The sequence below is a fragment of the Varroa destructor genome, unplaced genomic scaffold (genome assembly GCF_002443255.2).
Source record: "Varroa destructor unplaced genomic scaffold, Vdes_3.0 BEIS01000005.1, whole genome shotgun sequence".
Taxonomy (NCBI): Eukaryota; Metazoa; Arthropoda; class Arachnida; order Mesostigmata; family Varroidae; genus Varroa; species Varroa destructor.
In genome coordinates, this window is record NW_019211458.1 from 20111263 (window position 1) to 20131362 (window position 20100).

Genomic DNA, 20100 nt, shown 5'->3' on the forward strand with positions numbered 1-20100 from the left:
TAATTTTGGGGGATAAAGGACATGTTCCATTTCGGACACGACCAATAGAAAGATATTAGCTTCCTTAATGGTTCCTAGCATTGAGCTATTGTTAGGTTTTGAAAGGCTTTACGTAGTAGGCAAAACCTGTCTATCTGGTTCGTCACCCTTGCTTCGACTAGCGAACGATATTCCCGGACAAATAGTTTACAGACTATCCACCGAATTTAGTTGGCATCTATTACATCGTTGTGAATTTTGCGAGATGCTCTGTCTGGAGCATTGTCCAACAGAGCCAGGGGGAGTGGGCGTCATTGTAATCTATATTATCTATCTTAATAAATGAGTTTGGTCTGTGTAGAACGGGCATTTTTGCTGAGTTCCGAGGTCGTTCCTTCCCACCAACATCCCTCTGTGGTAATCAACAGTGATCAGTGACGAGCTCTAGCGTCTCGTTCGAACGGGACTAGAGAGTCTGGACAAAAAGTTCCGCGGATAATGACGGTGCAAAGCTGAGGTTGGTCAATGCCGTTAATTATTATAGGTAAGAGGAATATAGTGTGGTGCATAAATGATCGCATGTTCGAACTAGTTGTTCGGTATGCATGCGGAAAGGTTTGCGGAACACAATATGGCCGATCAGATCGGGTTTGGGAAACGTAATACTCCATGAACGCAATTGTCTTTAGACCATTGGACCCGAACACGTGCTGATAGACATCTCCTGGCGGCTTTTCGAGCGTAGATAGGTCAGCATTGGGATCATAAAGGTAGAAATGTAATTTGAAATCGCACCAACCGCCATATAAATAATAATCCTTATGTGATAACGCCGTTGACATGCAGAAAATAGACGCTCTCTAAACCTAACTAAATTACGTGAGCAGCTGTAAAACTTATGAAAATGCTGCTTAAATAATTATTTAGCAGCCAACATAAACTAGAAATGTTCGTCTAAGGATTCTCTTCACTTTTTCACAGTTCGAGCTGTTTTTTTTCTACCTTCACTATTAATAGAACTTGTTTTTCTACGCTCGGCTAGTGAAGAAGGCATTTCGCTATACCTGGAACACAAGTGCTAGTGCTAGTACTTAATATTTCGAGTGGGTGCAAAAGATTACCCTTGTTCGATACTGGCAGCCTATCATCATTGTATAAGTAAGACCTACTCGCTCTTATTGTCAAATTTTGAAGATAAGGAATTACGAGAGGAACCATCATCTTCCAAACAACAGCTCTTTACCTCTCCATAGCTCTATGCTCGGCGTTTTTTTTTTTTTTTTTCTAATTTAGTGCCGGTGTTATACTATTCTTTCGTTCCATTCGGTGATCGTTTTTGATGAGTGCTAATTAGTAGTTACAACTAGTTTAGCCAATTCGTATAAATTAATCTATATAATGGCTTCTGTTTTGTTTTTCTCTCCCATTATCCGCCGTACCTTCTAGCCCGCCACTTCATTACATCTTAATTAATTAGAGCTAGATGCAGAATACTCTCATTTGGTCACGTATTCAATTCACGTTTTGCGACGTTAGAAAGCCACTTGACGCTTCCGTAACTTCAGTTAGTTGGTACGATATAAACACGCTTATACATTTTTTTCAAACATTTCTCATTTGTCACTTTTTTCTTTTTGATTAGGACTGGGAGGTATCTAGCTTTCTGAGTCCTGTTGCCGTTGATTTCCCTGCTCTAGCTGCCACGTTTGTAAACTATTACTGGATATTTATATCTTGTCCTGTTGCTTTTGCCTCACTGTTTCCGCAGGCTAGCTGTTGTTTTGCTGGTGGCTAGATGCTGGGCGCTTTTCACGTTTTTCCGCGAACAAATTGGCCAGCGCTGTTTAGGAGACGGCAAGGAAGTGTGACAAGCCGCGTGAAGCCCGCCGATAGCATCGAAGTCGGACTAAAACATCTTCTTCAGTCTCAAACTCCGTTCCTTTGATGTTTTTTTTAGCTACGTCTATGCGTCGTCCCTACGCCTCTTAACTTCGTTCTCTTCAAGCATTCGTCCTTTTTTCCACTAGGGCGTTTTCATCAGGATCGGTGGGTTTGTGTTTTGTCGTAGTCGCTGTGCGTGCTCATAGACATGCACGTGAACGTGGGTGTATTTTGATGCTCGTTCGTTTATTTCATTCCGTCTATGCGGCTAAACGGGTTTATAATGAGGGTTAAACGCCAACAGTTCCTCTGCAAGGAGCTGCTGTTGCCTGTCAGTCACCACTGTCATCAGTGCCTGTTAACGTGACAGAAGTGAAGATTCATTGTTAAGTTAACTGCGAATGAGGCGTGATTATCGTTACAATCGAATTTTAAGTTCGTTTTCGTCTGCGTTGTTTGTCAACGCAAGGCCCGAGATGCTGCATCGGAAACGAAAATGTTGCGGATAATAATGAAAACGATTGCCGTCTGTCGCTAATCCGTGAATCCACGTAAACTTCTACTTTGGAAAATATGTCCAATATTTTCGTTTTTGCCCTAGAAGCTCAAGACCCAATCCCAACATTTATACCCCTCTTTATAGACACACACGAGTATGTAACGATGACGAAGAAACAATGGCCGGGGTGTTATTGTAGCATTGCCTGTTTCAGTGTCGACGACTTGAGTAATAGGACTAAATGTGTTGTCACGCATATATACGTGGTATAATTCACGTACGTGTCGAGTCGTGCACGCTACCATCGCCGCTGGTGCTGTCGCTGAACGCGAACAAATTTTGCCGTATAGCCATCGGCTTCGATTTTTGCAATATCAGTAACGATTAATCGTCGCCGATTGGAATAGCGAGCTAACGGTCATATCGGTTTGCAATCAGTCATTTAGGCCAGCCAGCCAGCCAGGAATTTTAGCTGCTGCTATTGATATTTTTTCCAAAATTTCATAATTTTTCCAGCAAACGATTTAGCTTATCAGGTATGAGTCTGTATGGCGAATCCGGAATCGTATGTTTCGACAATAACAAGCTTATTTAGTGGTTAAAACCTGCTTTTTCCTGTTGTATCCACTTTTCTACCGCCTGAATTTATGTCGATATGAAGCCTAAACACATTGCAAAAGAGAGACAAACACGAATTTTTGATAGGCTCGAACTAAATAAAATACTTTTTGAGTGTCTTATTGAGCGGTAAACAGGTCCGTGGTGGGTCGGAATGAGTGAAATTTGCTGCAATGACCAAAAAAATCACTTGTCTTCGTATAAAGAAAGATGTACTGATGTGGTAAGACTGAGCAAGTGCTTGATGCAACTCCTGTCATGTCTCTAATATGCTCATTAAACTTCTGTGTATGTTATTTTTATGCACAGAAACAATTCAGTATACAATAAAGCCACGTTTATTTGTTTCTATTCCGTAGCACTAGCTGCTTATTGTTGAGGATCGGACCTTCGTATACACTTGATCATCGGAAGACACAGGCGTCGCTTTTGTAGAGCGGCCACTCAGTAGCCAACATAATGGCTCTAGGTCGCCTAGCCTGGCGTTTTTTGGGTCGATCCGCGCACCGTTACATTATGTTGACTCATATAATAGCTAGTTTTCGTGGAATTGATAAATGAGTTGATAGCAATAGAAAAAGCGGACGTGTGTCTCAATCGTATGCTATCTATTAAAGTGCTACGTTTGTTCTGACGCTCGTACAACTTACTGATGCCTTTTCATCAGAGGAGACAAACACTGTTTATCTGGCTGGCAGTTCAATACGCATTTAACGCAGGAGTGAACAGCATAGAGTGTATGTGATCATCTAGTGATAGTGTAGGAGTAAAAGAAATCAAAGAGGATAATAATATATGCTTAATTGCTCCGCCTAGGCTTCATATCCGCCCCTATAACTGCTGCTAGATAACTGCGTCACCGCGTGACGAGCACGTATCGATATATGGTATGAGACTGATTCATCAGCCTGTTTATTCGGGCATATTCATCAGCGTCGTCACAGCTTTCCGCCTCGTTTCATTGAAGCTCCAAAATATAAACGTCGCTTACTGAATCCCTAGTCGTCATCTAGCAGCGCTCGGCTTTAGGTATCCAGACAATATACTCATATGCTATTATAGATATATCAGCCCATTCCTCAGTAACAGCTGAAATCCATTCTATTATATTCAGCTAGAGACGATCAATGCAGTGCAGCGTTGATAGTGAGTTAGGTAGCGCGTTGACAGCACTCATCCGTCAGGCTGGCCTTATGCTCCAATGGACTATTGAATCCATCTTTTAGACGTTGTCACGTTCAGCCCGAGCACGACAGCGATGACGGCCTATACGAGATTTTCCACGCTGGTGTTCAACATCGACGATGGACTAGGGAACGAACGTCTGATTCAATTGGCGGGCATCATGAAAGCAACTGTTATATTTATATTCAGCTGAATTTAAATTCTATCCTCCGTATTAAAGGGATCAGGGGAACGATGACACTATATGCTTAAATTGATTCGCGGGTATCTCTGCCATGGCCGATTCTTGAAGAGAGGCTTTCATTCGATCGGCTGCGATCAAGAGGTCAACTTCCGACGGCAAAGGCCGGCATGGAAAAGGTAGGACGCAGAAGGTGGCAGTTCCAGGAACTACAGTGGCTAATAGGGCAATCAAATGTGAACTGCTACCACAATTTTGGCCTATTTCTAGAAATGATTTAATAGACGGGCGAAGTTCAGCAAGTAAAAAAAGGCTAGCGCACTAAAGTACAAGAGAATGTGACAAATATGCAGAAATAAAAACTAAGTATTGTTTTGTCGTCAGTCTTCCTTCGATAGCGGAGATCTGGAAGGCTAATTGAAAGCAAAAACCTGGTCTGTCTTGCATGGATTGACAAGATGATTACTTGGCCAACTATATTAACTTGTCCAGACTGCAGTTTGCGTTCTTCAACAGATATAATAAAGAAAAGAAACGCTGCTCTTCAGCGATATGTCCGGTAGCGACTACGTTTCAAGTTCGTATCAGTTAATAACGCACGTGGATCGGTCGTTTGAGATAGCTTTACTGAACAAAGGCCCCAAAAGGTCGAAGTCCGCACAACTTGAAAGATCGGCTATTTCCAACTTCATCTGCCCTAATTAAGCATTTTTGTCGAACTAAACACTTCGTTATAGTTACATTATATCCAATGCATGAAACTACAAACATATAATGATTTTACTACTATAGATAATCGCAGTGAAGTATAGCCCTAGCCAACGAAACCCCTATAGCTCGATGCCTACTACAGCTGGAAACGAGCCTGCTGTCATTCAACGGTAATTACATGTTCCAAATGTCCGAGTCTACTTCAATAATTACAGAATAACCATTAGAATTTCTCTTATCGTGCTATTGTACTATTGCAGTAATTCCTACTAACTATCCGGGATGAGAACCAAACTATAAAATCTGGCAAAATGTTTTGTTGCAAAGGCTATTCTGGGAAAGGTGAAGTACGCTACTGCCACAGCCTTTCATGGAAATATCGAACTCATCTTAAATTATTTCCTGTTTCTAATGTTTTATTTAACAAATGACCAAATGCTATTCATCGTTCAAAAGCTTATTCTTTGCTTTTCAAATACACCGTCATCGCGTTTTGTGTAGGTCATATTTGTGACGCTGGCTTTATTGGACATTTTTTCTAGTATGAACAACCCAGAGAAACCAACCCAGAATATTAGTTCCGCATATAGTGAATACGCTATAGCTGAAAGGGGTAGGCCTTATAAAAAAAAACTATCTTTTAAAAGCGGCTCCAGACATGAGGGGGAAGCTGTATAGGGGTAATGACGTGCATGTTTATTCAGATTAGCCGGTGGCCAGAAACGCAGCACTCTCCCTAGGAGGAGGGGTGTACGCTGTACGCATTATAACAGATAGCACAACTATATAATTAAAAGAGAAACATATATATAAATGCACATCATTCACTTATAAGTATTAAGTAATGCATAGACATATGTGCATCTGAGAAGTGAAGGTTATTCAATATCTGTTAAGGTGGCAGGCTTAGAGCAAGTTAAAGGTAAATAGGCTTTGGTAAAGGAACAGGTAAAATGGATGCTTTTCAAACTGCAAGTGAATTTTCGTCCCCCGAACGTCGAATTTTTTTTTCTTTTTTCTGCAGATCCACTACTTAGCGATGTTAAAAACGATTTCTCTTCCGAAGGCAGCTTAAGAATGAAGCAATCTTCCAACGCCTGCTAGAGAAAGTATGCCAGGGAAGCGTTGACGTTTATTGACACAGGCTACAAGTATCATTAGCAATATGTGATATTAAATAGAATCAAAATATCTCTCCACAGGTAGACTAGGTCAATGATGATCAATTCGTTTGCCTTTCTCAAATGAGTGTCTGCGTTTAAGAAAAGGTCATTGACTAGGCCCATTTTTGTTTTTAAATGCTTGATACGTTGAGTTCCACTCGTAGCTATAAGGAATCAATAATATTAAACATTGAACCTGACGATCTTCAACGTGGATGTTGGGTTATTGGAATATATAGTATAATCGATACCATTTTTGCAGCAGAAAGCTTTAGGTCCTAAAGGACATAGGTGTTAGGCTTATAACCTCACCCAATCCCAACCCTCACACCAATCGTGCGGCTAAATGCAACGAGAAATCGAACCAAATAAATAGATGCCTTACTTTCTAGTACCACTATTTCGCAAGAGCCACCTGATGTAATTGTATGTTATTACGGTGCGTACCAACAACATATGAAGTCCTATGTATTTTCGTTGTCGTTTTCCATTTAAGCACGAAGCGTTGAGTGAATAAATAAGAAAATCGCCTTTGCGGCGACTCGTCTGATGGCAAACCAGTCAGATGAAGGAAATGCTTGGCCGAACCGTAAAGCTGTCGTGAAACAGCATGAAAAAAAATGTCGTTGTTACCACTGCGGCAATATGGCGATAGCAACAGTTGTCTGCGGCTAATCGCATGAGTATCTTTGCCGGACATTTGACATGCCCAAGTCAATGCTGAGCAAGGCGACCTGGTACAAGTTCAAGGTTCGTCTATTTAAGTGATTTCCATAATAAGCAGCAAGTTACAAGGGAGCTTTCGCGAACCATTTTACCGCAGCCTACGGCATGCACCGATATGTGTTTGAACTCTAACGTCGACGCCCATTTTCGACCCAGAAGTCCTTGAAACGATAACAAATACAATGAGCGATTCTTTTCTAGACGAGATCATTTCACTTGATGCTGGTGCACACGTTCCAGGTACGTACTCGTTGTCGGTACCAATAAATACAGAGTAATAGAAGTTAAGCTCTACTCACTCAGACCCCTATTTCGAAGGAAAGAGAACATAGCGATGTTACGAATCGCCAGGTCCCAGGCTGGGGGGACGACATGCCGACGTTCTAAAAACGTCTATCCCAGTCTAGAAGAACTTCAACTATATTGATATATACAGGGAACGCCAAGGTGCTTAACCGTCGACGGCCGTGGGTGCATCAACCAAGTAGAAAAGCTCGGTTTAAGCACACAGCAGTTTCAATGCAACAGTAATAGCGATCGTAGCACTATACCGGCAGCAGCTATATCCACCAGTTGAGCTAACAACAGCTCACATCGACCAAGCAGGGTGATATTAGCGGGCAATCCTTACTTGACGCGATGCTTAATGGCCGCAGTCCAGACGAAAGATTCTGGTAGAACAATAGGAAGTTGCCGCATCGCACGATCCTGATATTGATCCTGAGAGCTACCGAATGAAGAAAATAGCCGGATCAGCTAGAGGGAAAACTCAAAGACAAACTAGTTCACCGCTCTGACATGAGAGAATTTGATCAGATCCGATATAACGGCAATAGAAAAGAGCTTTTTCGCAATTAGGTTTTTTGCGATTAAGAGTGCCTATATAGAGGTATCGCTGCTAGGTATATAAGGGACAGTTGTAGTAACTACGGCAACTATGAGCAATGGTTGTCATGCACACTTATGTTCACAAACGTGCATGCATGTTGCCAGACCGATGCGCGTTACCAAACAGATGGTACGTCAAGTAAGACGCTTCCGGCCATGGACAGGAATAACTTCAATAGCATAAATGTCCACGTAAAACATTGTTCATAATGGCATTGGGTTTGTCATCGTTTTGTTTAATGGCTCATTTTGGTATGGTATAGAGCATGTAATAGCGTATAACCATTTTAGATTATACGGCAGAAAATCGCAATCAAAGTGTATTGACCTATGTGCGTTTATCAGGAGATAAAAAAAAGTATTATAGGTTTATGTTAAAAGTAAAAATCTGCGGCTTAGCCAGTGTAGTCTGTTTAATAATTAGTACGCTATGAGGAACGGTAAAGCTAATATTGTTTCTTGTCAAAATAACCGTAGTTTAGTACGTATACGTCATATCCTTGAGAACTGTGTTCCTTATCTTGAGAACTGTGTTGTGAGTTGCGCGCGAAGCGGCTTAACGAGCCGAGCGACCGGCGTCTGTCATTGGCGTTGCCGTTTTCTCTATCGTTATCTTGTCGATAAAATGAAACACTATGGCTTACCCAGTAAAGCTTTTTGGACGTCCATATCATGCGTACGATGTAGCATATATCGTAGTACGTTACCGATATCTGGACAGCAACCTCTATTCCACTCTCCTTACAATAGCCGGCGATATGAATAGATATCAAATACATTAGCCAAGTAAGCTCCATAAAACAAGTATAATTATATGAGCACGGCTGTGCCGCGTTCCTATATCGTTTTTAAACCTACTCATTCAATTGCTAGTAGTTAAAAAAAAAAAACATTAAAAATACTAAATAAGATAAGAGTCCATTTTTGCTGCTGTCTTGCAGAAAATCTTATTGCTATTTGTATGAAAACGAATTTGATATATATATATCGGCTTTGAACCGGCGAAAGTATATGATAATTCAACGGCCAGGTATTCCATACACATCTGTCCGGCTGCTGGTCACAAGGAGTTTCCAATTATTCAGCCTCAGTTCTGTACGGTTTACGGATTTTGTAGTTTGTCGTGTTTTACGTTTTTTTTTTTAGTTAAATAGTTCGTAGCACGCAACGAGGTGTGTTATACCGTGCGTCTCAGAGGCAACATATTATTATTGCCGTTGACAACACAATCAATCATTCCGCTTAATAATAGCGCGTATAATTAGAAATGTGTCGTTAGGGTTCAGTTTGTTAATATACTATATATAGAGATATATATATATATAGTACTAGGCCACCGTTATAGGCAAAAAGGTGAAATGCATTTGTAGTTCTCTATGCGCGTGGCGACTTCACATGACGGTCTTTGATTTATTGCTATTACGCCATATCCAAAAATGCTGTTCGTTCATTCCATTTGGAGTTTCTCACGTTACTATGTGTCCTTTCCTTTATTTGGTTGGGTTGACAACCCCCAAGCCCCTCATCCAGGTACGGGTCAATTCAACGTTTTGATCGCAGTTTACATTTAGAGATGTATAATAGCTGCACGACATAATGTCTATGTGCCCGTAGTAGTTAGCGGCATCTGTGCACAGAGCGGTTTCTTCTAGTGCAGAAAGAAGCGTGCAAGAGGAAAATGACCAGCAGAACGTTATATATTGTCCAGGTTGTATCGTATCCTCTCTATAGTTCATTTGTTAATTGTTGTTACCAATAATTATAAGGATGCATCACTTGCAATCTACGATGGCCACTGGCTGCCGTTAACGTTTCCCTTGGCAAAGCGTTCTGATGCTGACGTCGACATTTTCGCTATCATAGAATTGGATTCGTAATGCTTGTTGTCGACCCATTCAGCCGCAAACTAACTGGAGACGGCCTAGGGTGACGTCTCATCACGTGTGTGTTTCCCTATTTGATGCGTCCGCAGCATGCGACAACGATAAAGCGCCAGCGGGGCCAAAAACGCGCCCCATGCGGTTCGTGTCAATACAATAGCAACAGTATCAAGTGGCCATTGAAAGCATCTTCGAAAACCAGCATCGCCACCTGGCGTTGCGTAACGTGCCAGCATTTACTAAACTAATGGCTACTCAACAAACAAATACAATATCGCCTATATTTATTTCGTTTCAAGGTGTTCTGTGTATAACCTACTTGCTGTATGTAAGCAGTAACGATGTGACGGAAACTATTCGAGAGCGTCAGTAATACCATAAATCGAATGGCTTGCTTCGGTCAGATTGCGCTGTGTCAGAATAACTATTCTCGAAAAGATACTCGTATTATTTCAGTAACTTAAGAATACTTAGTTATCTCCTTGTTCTTGAGGTATTGAATAGCTAACTATTATTTAAAAATGAATCTTCTCCCTAACAACAAAACCCGCTGTTTACTCCTATATTCATACGTTCCTTTATGTAACTACTGCAAATGTCCGCACAGCCGATGTTACAAAACTCTGCGTCGGTAACGATGCCTTGAGGTGTTCGGTCCAACGGTTCATCTTAATTCCCCCCTACATCGGACTGCTGGCTCAGGAAGAAGACGTCGTTGCCTTGTGATTTTTCTGACCGGGAACACCTTTGTTTGCTGAGGCACCATTTGATTTTAACGGGGCTCCGCTTATTCTACTTTTGAGCCAAGCCAGCAAACGTCAGCTTCTGAATAATGCGTCAAAATATGCGACATTGGGTAACTCAGCCCAGAAGTTGTCTTTTTCAATGCTTTCAAAGTCACACTTATGCTCCAGGTATTCATATCTTATATATATATATATATGTGTGTATATATGTATGTGTGTTATTCAAGCCTAGTTGGGGAACCGCATCGCGAATCCTGGCCTGGATCAGGACCCCTACTAAAAGTGAATCAACAGAAAATGCTATATCGTTTGATTGAAATAGCCAAAACAGACCGTATTCAAAACCGTGCGAGTATTCGCGAATGATCCCTCATAAAATTAGCCCATTGTCCGAAGACAACAGACGTGAACCCGCATAAGATTATTATATACCGTGTAATAACGTAGATATAGGTGCTAATTTATTTTGATCACGACTACAGTCATTTTAAATTCTACTATAAAAAGTAGTACGAACCAGTGATCTTCATTTCGAATTTAGATTCGATGCTCACGCTACAGCAGCTTCTTCGCAATAGAAATCTTATCCAAGCTGCGCCAAGCACCACGGCATGATCTACTGAAAATGTTCAGGTGTTAATGACAAAGCAATGTATCCGAAAGTACTTTTAATTACATACAGCGAGCGGCTTCGGCTAGATCTAATAGAATGCTCATACTCCTGACCTGACTTCGTGTTCATGACGATAGCTGTTAACGTCATAATTTTCGTCGAACAGTATGCAACCCATGGGTACGGAGACGTTTCAAGGGTGACGACGAGGGTGTCAGGGGTCATCCCCAGCTATGTTTTTGCTATCGGTTATCAAGTAGCGGCTGGCATGACGCACATACACAAAGTGAACTCTACACCGACGCCCGTCGGACCCGATGGTCTTGCTCGTACAGGTCCGTGTTTAGACTATATATATATATATATATATATAGAACGTAACGGAGGTATCGGATTGTAGCGAACACTCAAACACTGCAGAGGTCCGTCATACATACACAACATAACGAAACTAACTGCAGGAGAAGACAAATATACTGAATATGATTGTTTTAATAGTTAATATAGTTGTGACATTGGAAGTCGGCTGCCAATAGTAGCTAGCTGGCTGAGTCCGTCCACATGAGTAATTAGGCTCTAAAATCAGGCTGATAAAAGCACTTGATTAGTAATGTCGGAATAGTTTTCAAAATACGGTTATGTTGCCTAGAAAAAAATAATAATAATAATTTTGTGAATTTATTTCAAAAGATTGATCTCCGAAATCCCGTTTTATCGATATCAGCAACTTCTGCTGCAACGAAATTTTCAATATCTGGGTCAGATTGGTTGAAGAATGTTTTTAAACCGCACTAATATATATTATGATATTGACGTGTCAGAAATCATTGAAGCAGCGCAAAGCTGCACATTTAGTCAGATACAAAGTGGGCTAGAAAAAAAGAATGTGGCCCACTTTGAGTCTGACCCACTACGATGCCGCACAGCGTAATTTCGTCGAAATTCCCCAAGAATTTAAAGGCTAATAAATCTTGCTTTCCCCTCAATTTTCACATGTACTTTTGTTTTTGTAAGTGGAGCTAAAATTGCCTAATAGTGTCGTCCAAGGTACGTAATGTTATGCGTATACCTCTTGAAAAATGAATGTTCGTTTCACGCTATAACGAGCTCGTAACAACGTTTAGCGAACAGAGCTGCTCTTAACTGTACTGTCAGGCACCCCATACAATTGTTCCATACACTATATGTGTTACTGCAAAAATGCAACTAACTTACTGAAGTTTACGCATACCGTATGCTTTCGAAGATGCAATTTGATGAAATCGTATGTGTATTGCTCAAATGTAAGCAGCCTGTAGGAAAAAAGTGTTTATATTCAACGAATATCTTCATTGCGTGATGGAAGATTGGCCACCACTAGCTTATAAGGATGTATCATCGGTTCAATTTGTGAAGACGCATTTCGAGGTGTATTTCATGAATACCAAGGGAATGTAAGTAACGTATCGGGCTATTAGAAATGAATTTGCCGGACCCGGGCATTGAATAACTTCTCAACAGCGTCCCGTTAACAGAAATTTTAGTTGGTGCAATATTTCAGTTTCGTAGAAATTAAAAATCGGTTGAGTGTGCTCAAGGAGAAATAAGTTCGGAGGGAAAAACGTTTTTGACTCTCAAATCAGCGTTCAGCGATAAGGTTTGCGTTTATCGAAGGTCTTAATGATGCGAAAGTTCATCAGGTATAGAGGACTCAAGTGAAACAATAGCTTGTGAATGGTGCAAATGTTTCAAAGACAGAGATCAGAGTCCGATAGACTAGCGAAACGATGACCAGGTATTCGGACTCGAAGGAGGAAGCTTTTCACGAGAGTAGAGCTTGAAACTAACATTTCAGTCTCAACATTTTACAGAGTCATAAGCCAAATACTAAGTGATGTAGTTATTGTATAATTTGCAGAATTTCTGTCAGCGTGCGACTGTAGGCATAATTCAGTCTCTCTTCAGGCATAATTCTCTTACTTGCCAGTAGAGAATGGCATAACATTGCCTTGGAAAAAAATCGAATGTGGTCGCAGTGCTGAGGACGTTCGGGCGAAGGGTAATGGTGATATTCGCCGAAAATAAAGCCTGAGTTTTTTAAGAGAGCGTTAACATCGCAATCGAGAGCACGCCGCCTGATATTTGATGGCAACGCCAGACCTCATCGCCATGTACTTATCACTTCCTGGATTGGATATCCAACGTCGGCTACAGCTGTCTTATTTTTTCGGTCCAGGTCCATATGATTACGGGAATTATTATGCCCTGAAAAAGGCCATCGGTAGGCAAGCATATCTTACTATCGTTTCACTTCAAGAATACATGAACAAAAAAAAAAAACTAAAAAAAGAAAGAAAAAAATGCTTAATACATATTAAAAAATCATTCTCAGCCAAGTAGTGCAAGACCTAATTAACTTACAGAAGCTTAATAAAACAGTCTACAGAGGATCAAGCGTCGGGTATTTAGCGACATGCTCAACAACTGTATCATTTTATATTAATGAAAAACATTACAGCGTGGGTCCATGCCATATATCGGATGACCGGCGCAGGTCAACTGCCAGAGACTGCGTATAGACCAACCAGCGTGTAGCGATTCCTCATATAGCAGATCTGCGTATGTTGGCCTTACAATAGTATGGAAAAATTTGTGTCTTTTTCAATCATTGATACCAAATGTGTTCTTGCGCATAAAGAACTCAACTTAAAAGTAACTACTTCACACTTGACATCCAGAGAACATTGTCTCTTACTCGACAAAGATTTCGGTACGGAGAAAATAGTTTTCCCTTACTTCTGTAACTGGTAGGAAAAATTTCAGGTAATTGAAACTCAGTTTGGCTATTTAGAATAATTTTCTATCCGAATACTAGTTGATTTCCTTGATTCCAGGACAGGGGGCATTTTTGATTAGGTACCCTATCCTTACTTCAGACATTAAAACAAGGTCAAAAAAAAGTAGCTTGATTCTTTAGCTCATTGCAGAAGTATGTCATTATGTCTTACTAGTATTATCGCCTACGCTGCTCCTCGACTTAGTGCGGCCAGCAAACGCACACGGAATTATTGTCGTACAAAAGGTTTTTATCGCGCGGTATAAATATTTGCTGTATTCTTAAAAATATTCCTGCATCGTTTCTTGAGTGAGGTATTCACAGCTAAACAGAGATTTGTTGCTACGAAGTACCTGATGCCCCCTCCAGTCCCACCTCGCTCAGTCACAAGCAATCACTTCCATTTACTAGAGATCCAAGTCAAAACTAAGTATCGTGGACCTGTTCCCACACTAATGAAAGCTAGACTAATAGAGCGCAACAATAACTGTAGTCGTTTGCTTTAAGAAATAGCAAAGAGAGCTTGACAATAGATTTTGCGCGTTATAAGTACATGTTAATACAAAAAACGCTGTGTTCCAACATACCACACAGAAACGAGTAATACACGTTTCTATGATGAAATAAGTAAATATTAGAGATAGTATAGACATTTTCACGGTTTAAAACAATATATATATATATAAGGTTGAAAGTCATGTAAATTGTGTAACAATGGATCTCGAGGTAGGTAGTCTAGGTATGCAAAAAAAAATGCTATAATCTTATTGGAGTTTTGTTTGGGATCGTCTTAATCTCTCGTACGGAACACTTCCCTTCACGGCATTAAGAGTAACAATAATTGTATCGAAAACAATGTTGAGGCAGTCTAATAGGTTTGTCAGCTGTGGGCTTGACTTTGATTGGAAAGCCGAGTCTAAGAAGGGGGCGAAGTTGGCGAGTGCTCGTCTTTTGCGTCGTGGTAGGTCTTGTGCGTGCTGCACTTCGATCGCCGCGTACCACCAATAGACGAGTGCTGCCAGCGAATCTATGACCTGGTTCGTACGAGGGCAATTGACTTTATGTATGTCCCAGAGAGCTATGGCTGTCGAGCCAATCATTGCCGTCAAGGGTTCGATCATACGGGACCATAGGAATCTATGACTATCGGATAGAACTGTGTGAACATTGAATCAATAGCGTATTACATGAGGCGTTCGAATAGGGAACCTGTTATTACTTGTAGATGTGTTATCAGATCTAAAGCACATAGTCCCAATCGACCGTGCCTTGGTCATGTCGGCTTTATAATTATGGCGATGATGATTTCGCTACTGTCAGTTCATGGCGCCTTTTGAGAAATCAATCTGAGTAAACGTTAGACCGGTGCTGTAAACATCTATATATAAAAGTTTCGCGTCCACATCCGTGAGCAGCAACAAACATTATTGAGAATCTTTAGTCTATAAGGAATGTTTGTCTCAGATACGAGGAAATGGTTGTTTACTCAGTTTTAAGGATCGACTAGAAGAACTGATTACCTTACCGAGGAAACTAAAGATTAGCCTTCTTTTTTTATATCTTTTTGTTAGCAAAGATGTTATAGTAAGTGCGTGTCGGTCGATCCGTCGTAAATCGTGTTAAGTGACAGTCCGATAAGTCAATATAATTAGGCAGAGCCAGTCAGCCCGTACCATGTAAATTTTCTATTTTGTGAATTGTTTTAGAACTCTAAGATATCTCGATGATTTGAAATAGCTGATCAATAAAAAACCTTTCAACTTAGATTTTGAAAACAAGCTTCGCCACAGTGTATGGCGTCATTTACCAACATTGAGTCCGCCTGATATATATTGCATGAAATGATCAATATAAAATATTCTATGTATTACACTAAGAAGTTTGTATTATATATATTCATACAAATAACTTGTGGATGAGAATGGCCGCGTCCAATGGATCGACCAAAGTAAGCGCCTATTTTCTTATTAAAAACCTTTCTTTGGCGCATTAGGAAGCGAAATATCTTGGAGTCACAGAACCTCCACCCTGGTTGCTGCAGAGGCCTCACGCAGGCTTCATTAGAACGCTGAGCTTCAGTACGCTTGGCCGGAAGTTGACAATTTGCCTTCAAAATCCAAAAAAATCAAAATGCCTTGAAAAAAATGGCGGTTTTTACCAGCCAGTCAACCTGTCATACTCCCGCCTTGCCCGCATTTCTTTTCTGAGATCCATCAATGAAATAGACCCTGTGACATATCAATCTTCCGCCATCGTTCTATCTCCATGTTGGAAACATGGTTCTTTTACTCCCGACATACCTAAAGTGCTAGCAAAGATAGATATATTTTCCGGAAGTTAGAAAAGCAATCACAATGTCCTGCTCGAGCCGTCCCAACCAGGAATTCCAACAGACAAATATAACAATCACAAAATTTGACTGAAATCCCTTTTCACTGTTAAAAGAAACAAACTTTTGGCAGCCTAAGCCCTCGTAGCGATCCTCATACGATTCACTATTTACATTGACCTTTATGGCTGTATGCTAGCACGACACTGACGAGGTCTACAACGTTTGTGACTAGCTTCGTGGTGTGCCAATAGTGTTCGCAGGTACTGATTAGCAATCAAGCTGGTAAAGTTGAATAAATCAACACACCGCATTGCGCGAGACGACACCGACATTGGAAGACATCTTGGAACTTCACACTGCTGTACACTACAAGAATTGTGTGGTTTAAGCTATTCTTCGTATCACAAGAAAATTGCAACGCGACTGTTTGCAGTCGTGGCGAGAACGCCCAGAGTCCCAGTATTCGAAATACCGCTGTTCGTGACATGATCCTTATTGTCTTAATTGGTGCTACCTCTGCTCCAAAATAGAATATTACCCAAATTTTTTTATAAAGCTCATTTGCTGGTAATCGGTACCGAGGCCTCACAGCGTAAGAGTTGGTCACTGCAAGTACACTTGATTGCTTTAAGTTCTCTAGAGGTAAATACTTATAATCTCCTACAATTTGCCTGATCCACTAGTACGGCACGTGATAGAAGACGAGGGCTTTTTTACGGTGCTTGTCATAGTTTGGACAAAGACGCTACTGGCTGAAAATCAGACAGAGCCACTTACAACTGGACGGACTTACGGTGTGGATTTTGTTTAGGTGTCATCTATTGCTCTTTGATTAAGCGAAAAAATCGCGGGCCACTACTGATTATCAGTTTCAGTTTTTTACACCCAGTCGAAGAAATAGTCCTTATATCGCATGTCAAAATTTGGGATATTACTTAAGCATATAAGACCAGCATTTCAACATATGGATGACAAAGGCTTTTAATGACAAAAGTCCTAAAATAAAAGATATTTGATCATATTATTTTGTACTAATATTATCACATTAATACATCCATATGGTTATGTATTAATAGTATTATCCTAATGGCATATTTTGGCCAGCTGCAATAAGAACAGGCATGGCCTTCAACAGCTTAAATCATACCTTATAACACAACGTAATGATCCGACTGTATGATGTCACCTAAGACCTTACCCCACCCCACCCCACCCCCGTCCTAGTTGCGTCGGCATTTTCTTGGGTAACGGTTCAAACAAATGGGAAATGTTCGCGTAACAACTGATTATGTTTCTGGTGATGTGTATTCACTAGTGAAAAGCGTTGCATCATGGCGGCATCTTGCTCTGATCGCCTGATGTCAGCCGACTGTTTAATTTATAGAACAATGAAGAACCAATAATTTCTGACGTCATCTTCGATTTCTTTTACTTGACCACCGAAAAGTAGTTCCATCTGAAAGGATTCTATCGATAAGTCTAGGAGATTATTTGCTCCAAGTCATACAGTATGGAAATTATAAGCGGAGATTAATCGAAGGTATCGATTATTGCCATATAAGTCTAGATTAGAAATGTGCAAGAGCTTGCTCGGCTAAAGGAAAATGAATGGTAAGCGAAGAGTTTTCTGCACTCTTCGCTTACCTGAACGGTCAAGTACTTTGTGCGAAGGTGCTTTGCACAACCGTCATAGTCTTTATAAAATACCCTGTAGGAGGATTTCGTCTATTGTATTAAGGGCTATATTGATATCCATGTTAGAACAGACACCCAGATTTTGAACTGCGCAATAATTTAGCTTACAAACAGATTGTGAAATTCACTAGTTAAAAAAGCAGTACTACAATGTATAGGAGCTTGCTCTCTCAACAAAGACGATAAATACCTAAAGTTTTATACCTTCATGAGCTTTTTTTTAACTACAGTCAGATATGGAACATCATATTTTCATCATATTGTAGATATATCCATCAATAATATTTTCCAGTCTTAAACGAATTTTTTCTACTATGTATTTGAGCGGTGATTTAACTTCGACGATTCGTTAACCGCTGAGATAACGCTAAGTTAGCTACCAGCGTAAGCTAATATAAAGTGTCTAAATTAAGGTACGTACCTCTATGATGGAATAAATTTGATTCCTTCTAGTTGCTTTCAAATAAAGTTAAGCTCAAACTGAACGAAAATAAGAATTCAGATAATTACCTCATTGTGAATAAATCTCGCCGTCCTGTCTGTTAGTGACGTCGGCCAATAGTGGACTGCTGGTGGCATCTATTTCAATGGATGCCCCTAGCAGCCTTTCTTTTTCATTACGCCCAACGTGATGGCCCTGCAAGTTATGTGTGAAACCCAAATGTTAATGTGTTAACGTTATGCATTTTCAACATCTTGAACATGTTTTTTCGAGCGTTTGTTACTAGGTCGCGCTATTGTCTCCGCGTTGGTCGGCAGAATCGTCAATAATAGCTGGCCAGGCTGCCTAAAGTGGTAACATATGGATGCCACATACTTGTGAACATCGCACAAGCACCGCTAACGTTCCATTGGCTGAATCAGCTTAGTGGGTAACGTATTTGCCTGTTAATCTTAGGGACACGTTGTGGCCTGGGTTTAAACCCGGGCATAGACGTGTTTCGTTTCGTGCTGGAAACATGCCGTTCGATGGAATGCTTAACGGCGATGTCGGACGCAAAAACTTGAAACATAAAGACTTAATCAGCTGTCCACGGAACCGACTCGAGGAAGGGGAACAGGGGAAAAGAGACTATTTGGGTTCCTTGTGGGTCGCTCGTTTCGACAAGGCTGCGTTTGTCCCGAAAGCATTCGAGACGCGTATTTGTGCGTGTACCTGCCCGCATTACCATGCATCTCTCTGATTATATAATGCGATGTCGTATCGGTATACTGTTCGATGCGGTGATATTCGGCCATGTCCGAAGAGTTGGAGGTAGGTCTGATCTTCTGCCGACTGTTGTTCTTGTTCAGCTACCGTGGAGTCTGAACAAGCATGGATGGCTTTATAGTTATCGACCGCAGACACAGCTTATGAAATGCCTTCTTTATTCTCCCACAACCGTTTCAGTTTCTGGCGCGTCCTTTGTAGCAGTTTGGTGCGAATACCATTCGCTTCGAAGTTATTTGCCCATTAGTGCCTCTATACGCCTTACTGTCTGGATGCTAGCGGCTGTGGTCGAATCCATACTCTTGCATCTGGTTACAGACTGGCTTCTGATTTCGACTCTGTTGAGCACTGTTCAGTTGTCAGAAGTGGCCAAGCTTGGTTTCTCTTTGCGCATCTTGTGTTCTACGAATATAATCGAATTGAAGATTTGACGCTCGCTTCGTTGCTTTCAAGATTATTGTTTCGTAGTCGCTTCTCTTACTATATAAATGCTGCAGACGGCTGACAAGAGCTACGATGTTCATTGCCGCTTCTTCGGAATTGTGTGAAGAAACCGCACGAGATCGGCCGACTGATGGGACGAGCAACTGGCGAGCGGTGACGTTCCTGCATGTTTAGGGAGGCGCTTGTCCCCTGGCGCTGTTGTCGATAGTCGAAAGGAAGCAAAGACGTTGCCTGTTGTCGTGTGTTCGTTATTATTTAATATTGTCTGCGGCAGCATTGACCGCACGCGATGGAAAACTTGTCGCTGCTAGACATTCGTTTGCTAGCTTCGTAGAATTATTTAGATGTAGCCACTAATATAGAGGCAATTTATATTGACTCATATCACGATGTTCTACTTCATTGGTCTGTTGTGTCGTCTGTATACTACTATGAATCGCTCACCCTCGCATAGATTAGACATTTAGTACAAGGAGGTTCGTAGCAAAGGTCAGGATCATTTTGACCTTTTCTGATTTTTTTTGTAGACAGAAT

At 41.0% G+C, this 20100-nt stretch overlaps 1 protein-coding gene across 1 annotated transcript in view; it reads left to right on the forward strand.

The window, feature by feature from the left end:
• The first annotated feature begins 354 nt into the window (after positions 1-354).
• Positions 355-20100, forward strand: part of LOC111251101 (MFS-type transporter SLC18B1-like) — a 46039-nt gene continuing 26293 nt past the window's right edge. Inside the window, exon 1 of the mRNA XM_022807399.2 lies at positions 355-496. The gene's annotated coding sequence lies outside the window, so the exon portion shown is untranslated. The remainder of the gene's footprint in view (positions 497-20100) is intronic.